An 18,629-nucleotide genomic window follows, 5' to 3' on the forward strand; every position below is an offset into this window, starting at 1 on the left:
TAAGACCACTTTGGAAGTGAAATAACTATTCTGGAATGAGGGTTTTTTTCAGAATAGGTTTCATGGGGAGGTGTGTAACAGCTGTAGTGTTTCAGATTAACTCTTCCACTTCTGACTGTCTTCCCACCGCTATTCCACATTGCTTAGTTTCTCACTGGGATTGGCATGTCGGTGTACCTGTGTGACCGTCTACGACTCTGGAGTCATTTGCACCAGATGTAAATTTGCCCCACAGCAAATAGGTCTCCATGTTGCTGGTTTTTCCATAAGGAAACTAAATCCTGATAATGTTTTCTACCATGACTTACAGCGTAGAGACTCTATACTAATGGAGATATTGTGAGAACCGACATGATGGCTTTGAACTGAATACATTAATCTGTTGATTACTCAGTGACTCAGCTCTGACCCATGAACATAGCTTGTCTTTGCTAAAATCTATGCACAGAAAAAAAATCATTCTCCAGGTCTGATAAATAGTCTGTGACAGATGGCTTTAAATATAAAATTTAATTTTTTTATGCATGAAATCCTAATTCTGTGATGTTAAACCCATCCCACTTAGGCTCTGGCTTTACCAACTAATGGAGGATCTCAGTAATCAGGACTATGACTAATGAAAAATTGCTGCCTGAAATCTTTGGATAACATTAAAGGTTATGTCAGTTCCTAATCCTGCAGAGAAGGTGACAACTGTTTGCATGGAGAATTCCTGTTACACCAAGGGGATTTTGATTTCATGATTTAAAAGTCTCTATTTTCCTCCTCCTTATTTAGGAAACCAAACACAAAGGCCAGCTCCTAATCTCAGGTGTGGAAGCACTTGCGCAGGATTTAAAAAACAATAAAAAAGTTGTCACTTCCCCTCAGCATCCCTAAGGAACGGCCCCTAACGTTCTCCCTGAGGGAACAGGGTCACAGTGACGGAAGCTAAGGTTTGCTTGGATTGTTAAACTGCCAAAGGCTTTTAGCCTAGAGGATATTGATAGGCTGTCTTAAGATCAAATAATCAGGCTTGAGTCAATTCTCACTGACATGGTTCACTTGGGGTGGCTGGATTGATTTCACTCTCATTACTCCTGATTTACATAAGTGTAAGTGAGATCAGAATAAGGCCCTTGTGTTCAGACAGACATCTTATGTGTCTGTAAACAAAAGTACAAGATCAAGGAGATACATGGTCTGGAGTATTTCATAACAGATTCTTACACTTTCTCTTAACTGATTTTCATAATATTTCTTCATTAGCCCTGAGCTGGCTGTTGTAGAAACCAGTTCGCCTTGCCCTTTGCTTTCCATTTGCTCCTTTCTCTTAGCCACCCCATGCAAAAAAATATTGGCTTTAATGTGTAGAATAGTATTTTATTTTGAGAAATATTATACAGTTTCTGTTTCCCTGCATTTATTAGTATATTAAGGGTTTGGTGCCATTAAATGCCAGTTTGTCCAGTGTTACAGCTACACAATTCATCACTTTAAAACAACACTTTTCCATTTTAAATCATTCCATAGCAGGGGAGGTTGGAACACAGTTCTTTTAGGGTGATATTCACTACTACATGCAGGGCCTATGCCCTCTGGATAGGTCACAAAAAGCAGTGAATATGCCTTGTGCTGGCCCTTGCACTGGGGTGAATTTTACCCAAGGTTCTTTTGAGATGGAAACTTGACATCTACAAATTCTCAGTCCGAAAAAACTTATTTATAAAATGTGACTGAGATGAAGGATCTTGGGTTTTGTTGTTGATGTAGAAAATCAGATACCATCTTACTCCATTCATCCCCTCAAGGATTCACTGGTAGTACAGAGATACAAGATCACCTGTTCATATTCACCCCCTTGCTTCCATTAAGCTAAATATTAAGCCTAGAGGAAGAATCATAACTGAATCCCTGAGCTTTTGTCAAAGTCGTAAGATGAACATAATAAATGCTACAGCAGAACAGAGATCCACTTAATTTATTAGCAGCCTGTCTCTGATAAAGGCTAATGCCAGATGCTTCAGTAGAAAAGGTACCACCACCCTAAGGTACTCTAATTATATCCTGTGCCTTGCTTGGGAAATTTCTTCCTGACCCCAGCTGGTGATCAATGTTTGCCCTGAAGCATGAAGATGAATGGCTCTTTTAATTAGCATAGCCATAAATGCTGTTCTTATTTATATGTGTCTAATTCATTTTGAAAGTTACAAGAGACCCAACAGGGGCAGAAAGAATTCTCTTCAATAGATCCTTCAGATTCTCCTTGTCAATAGTTCATTATTATTACTCCTAGTAACAGGAAGTACATACTGTCAGTCACATGTAAAAACAGCCAAAAATTATTGAGAACTTAAAAATTGAATGTAAAAGACTGCATTCCAGTGATGATTGAACCTGGTGAACTGTGGGAGTTGGACCAAGTAAACCACCATCTGTGCAGTCTCCCTCATACAGCCAATGAGATTGTTAGATGCAAATTAGCTGGAGAGTAAGGGTGGTGATGGGTTGAGTAACAATAGTCATGGACTGTTGGCATGGCATAGACACATCCTTTATTTTAGCTGGAAGGGCACAGGTATAATTTGTAGAGTCAAAATGGCGGCAAACTTAAAAATTGGACAGGAACAGACTGTGAAATCCAGTGATAATTGTACCTGGTGATACCCTAAATGAAAAGAGCTCTCAATATGCCTGCAACTGTTTCCATCGCTTCACACTGAGTCAGACATTCTAGGCTTCAGAGTGCTACACAAACAGAGTGACAATCCTAGAATCTTATTATATAGTTCTGGGGATACTAATGGCCAAATTCTGCCCTTAGTCACAGATGTGTGACATAACTGATTTCAGAAAGAGTGCATGAATGGAACTGAGAGGGCTTAATTTCTGCTCAAACACCTGTAGTTGCCCCAGAAGGAACATGTGTGTATTTCTCATCATTGTCTTTCTAACTGGATTCACGGCAGGAAAGCTAAGTAAGCTTTAGGCCATAAAATGTAAGAATACAGGTTAGACAGCCCTTTAAAGTGCCAACGTCTCTGAAAAACACTCCTTCTCTTTAACTCATCGTTGGAATCCAACAGATGAGTGTAGTAGTGTAGGGGAATGTGAAGTCCAAAGTTAGTAATTTAATGAAAAAACAAATCAATGCAAGTGTTTAGTTCAACCATAATTATGGGCAGATGATTGATTTTCAGCTACTGCTTTGGGAGAGACAATTGAGTCAAGTCTAAGGTTAAAAATCTGAGCTAGTAGTCACAAAAAATACTTTGCAATACAGGTCGATGCTGACCTCAGAATAAATCTGTAGGATGTGCTATGCAGACTCCCACTCAGTATAGAAACTCTACATTTGTAGTCAAGCTGAGAGAATCTGGATGAGTTTACAAATTTTAGTGAGCCAAACTCTCAAGCTACATACCCATGCACGCACCCTCACAAAGTTGAAGGAATTCTTTGTGTGTGTTGATTTCCTCTTTATTGGTACTTTCACGAAAGGAAATGGAGAATGAAATAGCCTCTTTTGAGTGTGCTTGTATTGGCACAATGGACTGTAAATCTTTGTCAGAGTTCTTCTAGGATGGTGCATAAAATGCATATTAGATAGCTCCCAGTCTGAGCCTATAAGTGTGCACTTAGTGACTTTTTACAATTCAGATTATTGACCAAATATCTGAAGATGCTCCAGTCTAATCTGTCAATACATAGTTAAATGTACTTCAAATGCTTACTGTTGCCCAGTTGGCCTTTGGCTTATTTGAATCCCTTGGAGCCTGTTGTTTAAGCAAGTGTTTTTAATTCCTCCGAAGCAGTCTGTGTGTTCAAATTCCCTTTGAAAGAGCATTACTGTACATGTAGAACAGACAGTTTGCAAGTTCAAAGTCCACATTCTCTCTCTGTCTCTCTCTTACACATACAAACACCCCTAGTAAATTATGGCAGCATAGCTATGATGGCCAACTGCATGAGAAAAAAAATACACTCCCAAACCAACACAGCTATGACAGCAAAACCCTCCGTATAGATACAACTATGCAAACAGAAGAATGCTTCTGTCAGCTTAGCTAACATTGTTCAGGGAGATGGCATCGCTCTGCCAGGAGAAGACCTCCTTCTGTCGGCATATGCTGCGTCTATACGAGGAGGCTATGATGGCAAAGCTGTACCAGCATAGGCTCTGTAACATAGACAGAGCCTATATCACAAGTGAAAGAGTCACAACACATATGATCACGTGGCAACTTTCACTTTTTATGTTGCAGTCATTTGAGTTAAGCAAGTACAAAAAAAGAACATCTCAGACGTGATTCTGAAAGTAATAAAGAATTGCTCCCGGACATGCATCTTCCATGCCAAATTCCAGCCCTGAGTGAAAGAAAGAATGGCTGGTAGTTTCCCAGCAAAAACATTAGCACCTGCCAATTACAACTGGGATTATATTTTGTTAAATCTCTCCATCCTCAGACTAGCAAGAGCTGTATTAATATATAATATCCCATTCTGCCTCAGCAGGAGAATGATTTTCTAGGTCAGACTGGTACCAGTCAACTCTGAGCCCTGCTTGTCACGGCCATCATAGCTGATCAGATTTGTGAAAGAATTGTGGGTTTTATGATAAAAGCATGAAGTTTGCCAGAGTTTTAGGGCATGACTTAATAAAGATTTTCAGATACGGGGCTATGGACAACGCATGCCAGGCTGGCTGCAGCAGCCATTTTATATTCTGAATATATTTTTTCTGATACTGATTGTTTATAGTATTAAACCATCCCAGTGGGTTTTTATTTTTGTACATTTAGATTCCTATTGTTTTAGGTGTCCCAAAAACTAAAGCAATGAAGTGTGATGGTTTGAGATTACACCAAAATAGTAAGAATTAACGTGCTGTGTAGTGTCACCAAAAAGTAGTTGCTAAAATATTAATTATAGAGAAAATAATGAGTTTATAAGCTTCTATTCATGAACAGAAAGTTATATTGCTCTTTGCTAATTACAATATTTCAGATTGATCTATGCCTAACAGGATATTGCTGTGTCTCAAAAAGTTTGAAAAGGCAGCTTACATAAACAGGCAGCCTACAACAAATGAAGAAACATGGACGATTTTCACAATCTTCAGTATATTGAAACATCACATTCCCCACCATTTTTCAAGGAGGCGAGCTGCAGTTTGATCTTGGAGGTCTGCTTTACGGGAGGTCTGCTGAACAAGGATCATTTCACTGGCTAAGCTCTGTTAATGGCTTGGTTTTGTCTTGCGATCTCTCTGTTACAAACATGGCATATTGCTACTGCCCAATCTTCTTTGCGTCCCTAACAGAGATGGCCATAGCAGGGCCTACTTTGCTGCCCAGTTTTACTAAATCTATACTTTCTTCTGAGAAGGGATTGCTCATGTCTTCTCTGACCTCCACAGGTGCCTCAACATGCCATGCAAAAGAAAGCTGAACACCTTTCACCTGATCATGGTGCTTTGTGTTAGACCCTTTTCTGGTGGTTCCTTTCTCTGCTGCGGCTTCAAATTCTCCTGTCAACCTGGCCACTTCTGGTCCCACTATCATCCAGTGCTGAGGGGCCGCTGGGCTTTGTGTTACTCCAGCAGCTCCACCATCCACTTTCATTATGGAATTATTTTGCTCATTAGCTTGGGAAAGCTCGATTCCAGAAAAAACATGCTGTGCCTTGTGAACTGTGAAGTTCCCCTTTAGGAACTCTCTAGCTGTGTCTGGAAGCAGTGTGTGAAGCCACACCATAGAAGTGGTGGCTAGGGCAAAATCTGGCACTGGCTGTTGCTGGCAAGGTAAGCTGATAGGAAACGTCTTGATCTCCATTAAAGGTATTCAGATTTGCGGCTTGCCTCACTCGTTCAGGACACCTGCATTCTTCTTGCAGGCCTTGAGTAATCAGTTGGCAGTCAGCCTTGATTTCAGTATTTCTGGCAGGGATGTTTCTTTTCAAGAGCGGTGAAGGGGCAATTGTGTAAGAATTAAGTGATGATATTGTCTTCTTCACTGATGCTGCAATCTCACAGTCCACAGTGGGAATTCCATGGACAACTCCTCCACTTAAGTATTGGGATGCTGAAAAAGTGATGTCCCAGTTCTGTGGAAGGAGTCCGTTGCTGTGGTGGAGCTGCTCTATGTTTCTATGGCCGCAGCAGTGAACAGACGGTAACACCACTTTAGAGGACAGACTACATTCTCATCCTCAAAGTGTTGGCATGCACTGTTTACCATGCTGGTAGAGATGGCCAACACTGTCATAGGAGATGGATAATCCAAGTTTAAAGAAGTTATCTACTCGCTCACTTTTTCGTGTCAGGGCATGAAGTGTCAAACAAGCATAGGTTGGTAAAGGCATGTCTCAAGCTTTACAGAGGTACAAACTTTTTGCGCCTTCATGGCAATGGATGTTACTTTGGCACAACTGTTGCATAACAGCCAGGGTAGTTGGATTAATGGACACTTGTTCTGACTGTATTTTAATGTTTGAACCATCCAATATCATGGACATCAATGCCAATAGTGACTCAGGCACAGTTTTGACTTGGCATCCTGGGTCCAATGATCCAGTCAACTGTGTTTTCATTTGAAACACGTGCCTTCAAATATTTTTGATCTTTGGGACAGGTAAAGTACTTCTTCATCACAGTCTTCCTTACGTGCTTTTTGGAGGGCCTGTCCAATATCCTGGTTAAAGGTAAAGAGCACACCACATCCTTCTCTGTGTGCTTAGAGATCTGGAATGTATCAAAGGATGCAGGAGTTTAGTTCAATACTAAGAATGCACCCAGCCAGTGTCACCCCTTCCCCCCCCCCCCCCCCCCCCCCGTTTTCTAGTGTAGCTGTATAGAATCTTGGGAGATCTGCTAGTTCAAAGATTGGAGCCACATCTTCATTCTATCTTGTCTCTTCAATATATGCTATCAGTTCAGCAAAGGCAATCCCATGCAACATCTTCTGTGTGGGGGTTTGCTCAGTTTTCTTGTCCCTGACTTTGTTAAAGAGAGATACCAAGCATCTTGCATAATATTTTGCCTTTTTGACCACTAAGTCCCCTGAACTTAGTTTTGCAACCAAGCTCCAGTCTTGCAACCGAAGTGCACATTTGTGGACTCGACGATTAATGCTGAGGGTAAAAGCTTCATGAAAGCCTTCTGACAGTAGGTTCATATCACAAATAAAGCATGCTTCTTTTTCTGGATGTCCTTTCTGTTAGTCCCTCAGCTTTTTAAAATTTGGTCCTGTTAAAACTTGATGTAGCAGGATTTGTGCCAACATCCATTGTTCTTGGTCAGAGTCTTTTCAATACCAGAGTCTTTTCAATACCATCACCATCATCTAATCAACATACGTCTGTCGATATGGGAAGTGCATTCATCTTATGGAAGTGTCTGATGTTGTTTGATAGCCAGATCCAACATGTTCTCTTTTTGATTCTGCTGGATTGCTCAACTCCGCACCTGTGCTTTCCTGACAAAGCACACATGTGCCCCAACCAGTAGAGGAATGGGACATCTCTGTTGATGAACCTGGCTCTCAAATAAACGTGTATCTTTCTGATATGTTGGATGCTCTAGTAGCCGCCAATAGTAATTTAATAACTTTTGCTACTGTGTACAGTTAATATTACCCAATCACCAAGCAGCTTCCACATCACCAAAGTAGCACCTGAAAGAACAAAGAGAAACGAGATTACTGTCAAGACCACACTGTCAAGCAAAATTAGTACAGAATGTGTCCTTACACCAAACCTAAGGTCACAGTGAAGCAAAACCAAGAATACATCCTTTGTATGCCCAACTGTAAAACAGCGTTATTTGCCGATTAAGACAATGTTGTTAAACTTGCAGCCACCATCAACATGGCATGAGTCAGCCAAGATCCCATATCTAAAAATCTTCATTAGGTCATGCCCTAAGACTGGCAAATTTCATGCTTTTATCATAAAAATCACAACTCCATTTTTTTTTTTTTTTTTTTTTTTTTTTTTTTTTTTGCACTGATCTGATCAGCTGTAATGGAAAAATATCAAGCAGTCTGAATGCACATTTTAAAGCACTGAAATGGCTGCAATGACAGCCCTGGGGAAATATGGGAAGGTTTCAATGAGTTCATGTACTTGTGGAAGTTCTTTGGTATGCCAGAGAGGGAGCTCAAGTCTGTATTTCACTCCCTCTCCTCAGCATGTGTGTTATGCCAAGTTAAATTGCTAGAAAACCCTCACTTAGGCCTCCATATTTAAAGTCATACCTATCTGCCTAGTTGCAACTCGGACACTCTTTCCTCCATTAAATCGCCTTTGGCTATCTGATTGTAAAGAAATCTACTTTAGTTTAACTAATACACTTAGGAGCCACAAGACAGGAATGTTGCAAGAAAAGCAACTGACAGAGGTGAAAGAATGTGTTAAATAAAGCAAGCCACTCCCAGTTTTAATTTAGACCTTCCTCACACCTTTTTCTGTCTCCTCAGCTGTTCATTACACCATTATTTACACATCAGATAAACACGTGTATGGGGCTTTAATGGGAGTCTAACAGCACCTTACACATCCTATTTAGTTTGGTGCTGTGAGTGTACAGGACAGTCCTACAGGGTGGAAAATATAAGCTTTAGGGGGTGAAACCACATAGATCCAAAGATTTTATTTAAAACTTAACTATACCAAGGCCCCAGACAGCACTGTTATAACTGCCTACATAAAATGTAATGTCCTGGAAAGATGCTGTATCATGGTCTATAGCAGGCCTTTACAGAAACCATAAAAGAGACAATCCTTAAAATAATCCACCCCAAGTTTTACATGGAACTTGTTGCTTGCTGGCTCAGGACATTTGGGGATTTTATTTAATTTCCGGCAGATGAGTGGTCATGGGAGGTGTATCCAGTTGCTCTTTATTTTATTATGAGGGCTTAGTGTATTCAAAAGGCTTTCAATATAGACAGGATATAGAGCTGATCAATAGGGAAGCTAGCCTGCAAGTCACGTGACTTTCAAATTAACCAGAGACAGCCATTGCTAATAAGACACCTTCTCTTGCTAGTATTTATTCAATAGAATGAGACATGGCACTCAGAGAGACCTCCAGTTTTGCTGCCTGTAGTGGAGAAAACAGACAGGACCTGCCCTACGTCTATATGGTAGTTTTATCATAAGAACATCAATGATTCTTTTCTGTTGTAGCTTAAGGGAATTTCTGCCATGGCGAGTGTCATGGTAACACATTACCTAGGGCTGCTGTCACATGATATCCATCTGGCACTCAGCAATTTTGATGACAAGTGCCGTGTACTAAATTAAATAAACTGATGGGTCTTTATGTCTATGGCTATTCCATGCCTATCTTTCTCACCTTCCTTCCCCCCTCTTCCTTGAATACGTGATGTGATGAGGTATGTTTCGGTCACCATCATTCACATTTCTGAGCAGCAGAGGGAAATCAAAAAATGCCATGAGTTTCTCAGGGGGGAAAAAAAGGCACTTGGTATTTTCACAGTCTGTCTTGTTGCTATGGGAGATGGTTGGCTCATTCAGGGACAGATTTTTTGTCACTGGCTGAGATGGCCAATGCATTTGGTTTTAACAAACAAAAAAAGAGCGAGAGAGCGAGCAAGCAATATAGAGCGAACTGATGATGAATGCTGGAGAAGAGAAATACGTTTTGCCTGCACAATGTACGCCCCAAATGCCCCATTACAAATGCAGCAAGAATCTCTGAAGTGGAAAGCCGATTGATACACATTAGGTAGATGCTTTTCCTTCTTCTGCCCACTCCCCTTGATTCCCCCCTCCCTTCGCCCCCAAGTCCCTTGCAAAGTGCTGATATTGAGGGAAATCTCTCTCAGAGGAGAAAAAAAAGAACAAAATAGAAATCAGATCCACGCCTTGCACAGCAAAAGTGCATTTGTGCAGTGTAAAAATGCTCCTATAAAAAAAGAAGTCAAGATGCGAGGCATAGGAAACCCCCTCCTCGGGACAGTTCAGTAAAGCGTGAGGAGGTCAGGTTTTCAGTGGCCAGTGAGAAATGAGGGCCACAGGGTTGAAAGCCCTCCGCAATGAGTGCCTTTAGACCATGGGGTTATTCCAGCTCAGTTCAGGGGATCTCCATGACAGTTGCTTTGGTGAGGAACACAGGTTCTCCTGGACTTTGTTGCTCTGCACAGCTGCAGACAAAGCTTATTCTCACAGGCTGCACTGATATATTTCCTTGGCAGATCCTTTATCCTTTCCCTCCACCCCACACTATCCAGCTGCAGTGTCACTCAAAAGCTGTCCAAAAATAAGCCTCTGAATTTCCTTAGAATCTCAGCAGCCTCTTGCATGGGCGAACCTAAAAACCACAACTTTTTAACCACTATTGATTCCTCAGTCCATCTTCTTCTAGTCTGCTCCGCAGAGTACATTTGTGGGTCCGCATCATGAATTCTAACAGGAATGCATTCAAAGTGGCCACTGGAGCATGTGCACAGAAGGTTATTTCCATCCTTCATGTGCTAAAAGAATTACGCTGCGTCTAAAGTCAGCTTATTCACACCCTGGTTCTATGCGCTTGGCTCTATGTCCTCTCAGAAGGGCCGTCTGAGGAAGGCTCAGTGACACGTTTGCAGAGGAAAGAAAGCATGAAAGTCCAGAGAGCTGGTGGGTGCCTGATGAGAAGAACAGGCTGGCCTTGGGGGAAAAGGTTGCTTGATGAAGTCTGGGTTGACTTGAGCTACCCAAGTTAATTTACTGTGGTACCTCCCAGCGGCAGAACAGGGCATCATTTCACTTAAAAAAGGGCAGGGTACGATCCATTTAGTGCTGAAGTGGTGGCTATTCCCACAGATTATTGGGGACAGAGTTTAGGAACCAAGATGGAGCTGAAGAGAAATAGCCGTTTCACTCTCCATTCAAAAGGAGAGCAGCTGGGAAAGTCTCTGGACCTGTTCCTCCGCTGGTGTACATCGCCACAGCTGCCGGGACTTCAGCGGAGCTACTGCTGAGTCACACCGGCAGAGGAGACCCTCTGAGTTCAGTCCTGGCTGATTCGATGGTGAGGAGGGGCATAAAGTGGCACTGGCTCCAACACAAGAGGAAAGCAGGCTCTGCCCAGGCAGTGATTCGCATGAATTAATATTTATCACCAACTGGCTGGCGCTTAGTGCACTTTGGCACTGAAAGAAATAATAAATGGAAAGTGTAGTGTGTGTGGTGCTCTGGATTTGGCTGTCAGTAATAACTCTGGTGTTTATTATTTTGTTGGGCTTGTGGCATGAGTGAGTAATATGGGTAGGGTTAGAACTTCATGAACTGTTTGCACAGAATCCCAATTGCACCCAAAATCAGAAGGATGAACTCCGGCCTATGAAAGCTCTGCAGGCCTTGAGTTCACCCCTCCTGGGCCCCACACCTCCACTGAGCAGGCAAATTCCAGGCCCTGCTGAGGGAACGGCAAACTGCACAGAATTCTTCTGAAGATCAAGAGAGCTGCTTTCACGGCCCTCAAGCCATCTCAAGGCAAAGCTGGGACAAAACCTGGAGGGGAGAGAGTGACAGGTGAGTGGGTGTCCCATGTGGGGAAATGGATGGAATAGGGTGTTTCACATTTATGAAACCCAAACCTTAAGCAGCAAAAAGTAGCTCATTGTCAACGCCTGCAAAGCAAACCCTGTTGGACTCACAGTTCCACACTGCATCCCAGAGCAATTTCCAGGGTATAGCACATTTCATTTGGGACTTGGCACTGGCATTTCTTCTGGGTGTTTAAAATCAGAGAACATTAGGACTACATTGCTGTGCTATTAGCTATCATGTGCACAGTAACACATGAATTAATGCCAGCCATGCACTGCATTACATCAACGTTACCAAAGGATAGAATAAGGCTTTGGCATTGATTGATAAAAGGCAACCCTCTGGACTAACCAATCCAATGGTGGCTTTGCTACAGCCATACAAATTATTCAGAGTTGACTGTATGCGCATACTAAAATTAGAATGGTAAATGGGCCAGATTACTTTACACAGGTGTAAAGCTGGAGTGACTCCAGTGTAGTTAAAAGAGCTACTCCCGATTCCCACCAGGGGGAAAGAGCAGTATTTGGTCCATTATTTTTACATAAAGCCTTTTCCTGTGCCCTTTAAACCAATTACAAAATTCTCATTCCCTGAGTAGTGTAGGATGAGACCATAATATCTGTGGGTCAGTTGTATTAGGCACTTAGCTGAAGTACAGACATGCACAACAGATCACAATGTAGAGTCCCAGTACAGCACAGGAGCTATTAATGCAGCCCACTCTTTCAGTAGGATTCTGCACAGGGGTAATGGTTCATGCTAGCAAATCCTGTTGCAGGATTAGGGCCTAAGTGAATGGGTGTAGCAGGGGCCAGCACCCCCTGAGATCCGTCACTAAGAGTCTTAAGGATAAAACCCCACAAAATCAGCCACCAGGCCTGGTGCCAGGGGATTTGGCCCTGATCCAATTCCCATTAAGTTAATGGAAAGGTTCCCCCTGATCCCAGCGGGAGTTCGATTGGGCCTTATGTGAGAAAATGTGAGCCTAAACCCTCAATACAGCAAGTGAGGTGACAAATGAAGAAGGAAAATTGCATTAATCACTGAGAGGTTTTCCTTAGTAAAAGGGAGGGGTTGAAGAGGGAAAGACTCATTTAAGATAAACTGACCTTCAGACAACAGACTTTCACAGTCACGTAGGGCATTTCATCCCAAGGGACCCCAACGCCCATTGCAATGGGCCAGATCCCAAAGCCCTTAGTCAACCACATAAAGTAAGGACTCAGGGACTGAGGAAAGACATCCGGATTTGACCCAGCACATGTGCAAGTAATTGCTTCACCCAGCACAGAAATGCAGCCCACTCTGGAGTGGAGCATGGTAGCTCTTTTACATCACACAGGAATGCCATGTCCCGCTGTAGGGGGGATTTAGGGAGGCAGAATGTAGTCATGTTCACTGGCATTTGTCCGGGATACTGGGTCTAACATCCCTTCTCCTGTATGAAATGCAACAGCAGTGTGTATACTAATCACAAATGGTCAGGGTGTTTGGATCCAGAGCTCATCCAAAAGATGGCACCTTCAGAAGCACCGTGCTGCCTAGTGACATTTTATGGGACACCGACTCAATGCAGACTCAGATTGTAGGGCATCACTTCAATCCTGCTGTAGCTGATGTTGTCTCAGTGAAGGAAGATGTCTTATCAATGATAAGGTACTATCTCCAACAGCTGTAAGTTCCATTGGAATGGCCGGTGCTGTCACTGAACTGGCTGGGGGGAGAGGGACTTTCGTGTCTCACAGTGAAAACCATCTTTAAACAGGTGGGAGTGAAATCCTGGAGGGTCAGTGGCACGAGGCTCATACCTCCCTCAAGGTCAGTCCTGTGTGGTGATGGCTGAGATGCAGAACTTGTTGAAGCAATCGGCTCAAGCGAAGGCAATAGAATCTGAACGTGGCATTGCATTGTGCCAGGCAGCCAACTCCTGTAGCAACATGTAGGGCCAGAGTCTGATCTCACATCTGTTTTACACCAGCAGTACAATTGACCTCAGCAGAGCCAACCCTGATTTGGGGCAGTATGAGTTAATTTGGAATGAGGGCCTGAATTTCCTTACGAAGTGCATAAGAATCTGCATCCATTTTATCTGGCTCTTGTCTTGGACAGGAGAAAGGAAAACCTGTGCTTTTAACTGGTGTTAACAAAGCTTTCTGCTCGTTGCCTAATCTAAGCAATAGACCTAACCATTGCTGATGATTTCCCAAACATATGCATCAAAAGTGTCTCACTGGCCCACCAAGCCTGAAAATCATCTAAAGAGATGCTCACCTCATATTCTTCCAGATCAAGCCTTCTCTGTCCACTAGGACAATACCCAGAAGGAGTGCGACTGACCTCTCAGGACAAAATGCTCTGTCCACTATCTTGGGACGGTATAAGCCCCTCATTGATGCATTTACCTTTCTCCTCCACTTAATCTGCGCAACACAAACCTGTGCAGCTGCTGTCATTGCTTCAAGCTTCCTCCCCTTAGCCTAGCTGCCATCTGCCAGATGAGGACAGCCTGGCTTGTTTACCTCAACACTGCTAGTAAGATTGTTTCCTGCTGACTGACTACAGCAAGAGCAGATGCATTCGTCTGAATATTTCCAGCTCCCTATTTGGGGGTGGGAGTTAATCATAGCACCTCAGTCTTTATGTCAGCAGCTTTATAAAAAAGGATTTGAAAAGAGGCCAGATGAAATCTGTGCCTGGGAAATCTAAAGGGCCAAGCATTGCAATCTGCAGCTCATCTTTCAAATGTCATGCTTGCCATGGGAGTGCAAACTTCCCCCAACCTCACCACCAGCAACCTCCACCTTGGGTCCCTGCTAATCGTCTTTTAGGGAAGAGAGAGATTTTGCACTATAAAAATGGTGGGTTTTGAATGCATTATTTATTTGTTCATGGTAACAATTCCAGTGGTTAGGTGGTGTCCAGGTGGAGAAGGGGAAACGGCCACTGCTCCAAGGAACTCTCAAGGACAGACAGACAAGTTGAGGTTAGCACAGGAACAGTCACACCAGTTAGATTCACTATGAGCAGCATGGCAGCAGTGGGTCTTCAGGAGAGATGTAAATGTACAGGACTTCAGAAAGCTCAGATCCTGCAGCTTGGCAGAAGGCACAGAGGTCTTTATGTGGGAAACTGACAAATGGCACTCAAAGAGAAGAACATTGGACACATGTCTGGTGAGGGAGGGCAGACTGCGATAGACAAGATGTCTGAATTTGATGTGATAGCAGGGGTGGTTTCCATGGGCCCCAAAAATACCGGTCAGGTTACACTGTGTCAAAGTAGGTCAGTCTAACTGGATAGAGCTGGGACAGGGCTAAGTCCTACCACTAATACACTGAAGCATAATGCTGCTGATTCAATTAGTATCGGTGCCCTAAAATGGGACTTTTTGAAAGTTATGTCTTAAAAATGATGGTTTATTTTAGACCTTACAGCCGGGCATAAAGACCTGTCCCAGTCCAGCCCTGTGTATTCTCTTTGCTCCTTACAACGAATCAATTACTCATTGCCATCAGAAGAGATTCTAGAATCAGAATTCAGCTGGCCAGGTAGTTGATGATGTACTGGGCTAATAAAACATCTTCCCCTGCCATATATCAGTTCTGCATTGCTGACAATGCTAAAGGTTTGGTCAGTAAATCAAGACAGACAGAATGATCCTCACATAGTGAAAAATTCTGTATACTGTGAGGTCCCATTTCTATATAGTCACTGTACTCATAAGCACATTTATATTTACAATGGAAACAAATATCAGCAGGTCATAGCTGTCAGCCTGGGCCACAGCCTGAGGACAGATTTTGGCCCAAAGGAGTCAGCCAATTAATGGACAGGCTAGAGACTGCCTTAGCACCAAACAATCATTGGGAACTCAAGTGGGGCTGAGTTAGTCTATTTGTCTCACTTCACATGGGTATTCAGGAAAGAAACAGACATGTAGTGTAGGGCTAAAATTTGATCCTATAACTGTCATGATAGTGATTGCAAATATCTATCTTTCCATAGTGCAATAATAATAAATGGCCAAACTTTGGATCAGTCTTTTAGGAAATGCACCTGACTCATTCAGGGCAATAAATGCGTGATAAAAGAATCTCTTGGGGAATGGGAGGAGGCACCCAAGTGGAAATAGCCTATAAAATTTCATAGGAATGAATCCAACTAGATTCTACAGAAAGCTAACAAAGTTGTGAAGAAATGACTCCACCAAGTTGTTTGAATAGAGGATAAGGCACTTTCTATAGGAGTTTTGAACCATTCTATAAAATTCTAAAGCAGGGCCTAATCCTCTCTGAAATTGCATATTGTGATGCAAAAACCGCATAGGAAAAAGATCTGTTAAATTCCATAAGGGAAGACGGGGCAATGCTGAATGAGACCGAAAAAAAGAGAAAAGAAGTGTGCAATTTTGCTTTCTGGAAAATGCCATCTTCTTAAGCATTTGACATGCCAGCATGGTATCTCTGAAGTCTGTTCTACATTGTGATGTCAGTTGTGTTGTCATGGCAACTTTTTAATCCTCACGTAAAAGTAAATGCCTGGTCTGCTTTTTGATTCTCTGTGAAACTATAGATATGTACCGGGGTGCTGAATGTGCAGCAGGAAATACTTGTGAAATGCTATGCGGAAACGGACTAGTTCTTCTGCAGAGTCAGAGCAAACCACACCTTCAAGTTCTGGCAACTCCATTCCATTGAAGATGTGTTTCCCAGTGACACTGGGAGCACAGAGTTCAGCTCATAAAATTAATCTCTAGGAATAAGATGGGCTGATGCATATAAATGTCACTTTACTGGGCCGAACAATAGGAGAGAGGCCAATTGATTCAATCACATTTTAGGAAACAATTTCAGATATATGTCTTTCAGCCAAAATTAATTTAGGCAAATTATCTGCCATGGACTAGTTTTTGGTAGATCAGTGGTATTTCCTCTCACTCCCTGCCGCCACCTCACATACACAAACTCTGTCTTCCCAGTTGTGAAAAGAGCTTTGTAGTGCATGTCTGGACAACCAGTGGACAGAACAGATGGCATTATTAAAATTATCCTTTTAATTTTAGTTTAAAGAAAACAGAGAAGGAAACTGGCTCTCTCAGGGGATTAACTAATGGGAAGGGAATTACATGATCATCGGTTCCTCTCTGGCACAAGACTCCATACTGAAAGTTGCCATCATCAGGGGGTTTGTTTGGTGACCTTTGTGAAAATGAGCTGGACTTCTCAGCACAGATCCAAAATCCCTCCAAAACCCTCCAGTATATTTATGTAGCACCTTTCATTATAAATAATCTCAAAGTGCTTTACTTCTCTATCCAGACAGACATCAAACAGACAACAAGGGCCATGTTCAATATGGTCATAAGGAATAATTATTAATCATTATTAAAGTATTCACAATATGATTTTGTTTCACCAGCAGTTAAAATCCACTGGCACTGGGTTTTCACTAGCCCTCTGGGTGGTCACTTAATACAGATTTTGCTGTACCTACAGTACCACTAAAACGCAGCCACCTTTGGAGTGGCTGAAGCATGAAGTATGGGAACCGTATACAGCTGGTTCTTTAGCTCTTCTCCAGATGCTGCCAGTAAAGGATTCCATTGCTGGAGGATGTCAGTCCGGCATAAGATACATTTTATTATAAAAATCTGCTCTCAGAGCATCACTCCAGTTAAAACCAATAAAACAGAAGAGAACGTCCACGTGATCCCACTTGCACCTTTGTCAGTCTCCCTCCACACACACACAAACACGAATAAACTGTTTGCCTGGCACAAGAATCAAATCTTCTATTTCGCTCAAGCCAAAGAGGTGACTTGAGTCTGTGAATCAAATCAACTGTGGAGTCTCTGAAGGCCTTAGTGTCTGCAGTTATGCTATTTAATTCACACAGTTTATATAAGATGTCTGAGGGGAAGCAGGGGTGACCGCAGGCTGAGAGAGCCTTAACATTAGGAAACGCAGCATGAGATAATGGTAATATAAGGAGCCAAATGGACAGCTGGCATAAGCAATTCCATTGCCTTCAGAGCTGTGCCTGCTTACAGTAGAAATAAATTTGGCCCTCTGTGCAAAATTATTAGGCCTTAGCAAATGCACATTTTCTCTGATGAGCCATTTTACTGCTCACTGAATAGCTTGAAGCCATTTGCAGTTTCCCCAGATTTGACCCTTTTTTTGGGCAAGTTTGTTTTGATCACAAACCGTTCTTTGCATGTATTTGGTCTTCACTATGCTGGTTATGATTTGTCATTTTTAAAGTCAGATGCCAGGAGCATGGGGAAGAGGGAAAAAAACATGTCTTTGCTTCCATAAAGGTCTAGGTTTCCATCACAGCAGATCTATGTATAAGTCAATGTCTTTATTAAATCCTTGGGTGGAATAAAAGTGAGGAATTACTGAGGGTAATATCTGCACCCCAGCTCAAGGAAGTTACAGCCACCATTTGTGACTCAGGTTCACCATCTTCTGAAAGAACAGAAAGGGTTTTTTTGCAATGGACATCTGGCTAGAAGAGCATGATCTTTTTTCTCTGACGTGGACCTTGCTACCATCATAACACGTTTGAAGACTAGATTGCTACAGTGTGCTCTGTATGGGGCTGCAGATTTGGGCCACTTGAAAGCTCAAACTAGTGGAGAATGGCATTACCCATTTGTGCAGTGATGTATCAGGCAAGGAGCGCATTACTCTGAGAGCTGCACTGGCTTCTAATTAGTTTTCTGGTGGAGTTCAGGATAGTGGTTTTAACCTATAAAGCCCTAAATGGTTTGAGACCCACTCACCTGTGGGATCACTTCTTTTCTGAGACCATATTGCCACCATTTGCTGTCAGCCGAGGCACATAACCTGGAGTTCCTTTGATACAGCAACAGGGGGCTGCTATGACTGTCCTTGACTCTGGAATTCATTTCCCTTGTTGGTCTGCCACAGTCTGGATTTGTTAATCTTCTCGGCATGTGGTAAAACCTAACTTTTCTTGCATGCATTTAAGGCTTGATACAAGATCCACTGAAGTCAATGGAAAGCTTTCTATTGACGTCAGTGGGTTTGGGTCAGGCCCTTAGTGGTTGCAGTGGGGGAAGT

General features: G+C 42.5%; 1 protein-coding gene across 2 annotated transcripts in view; it reads left to right on the forward strand.

Moving 5' to 3' along the window:
- The window catches only part of GNAO1 (G protein subunit alpha o1), a 268,026-nt gene that overhangs the window by 79,151 nt on the left and 170,246 nt on the right, over positions 1-18,629 (forward strand). The gene's annotated exons all lie outside the window — the stretch shown is intronic.

The sequence above is a fragment of the Emydura macquarii genome, unplaced genomic scaffold (genome assembly GCF_026122565.2).
Source record: "Emydura macquarii macquarii isolate MOO-44397 ecotype Brisbane River unplaced genomic scaffold, CSIRO-AGI_Emac_v2 contig_295, whole genome shotgun sequence".
Lineage (NCBI taxonomy): Eukaryota > Metazoa > Chordata > Testudines > Chelidae > Emydura > Emydura macquarii.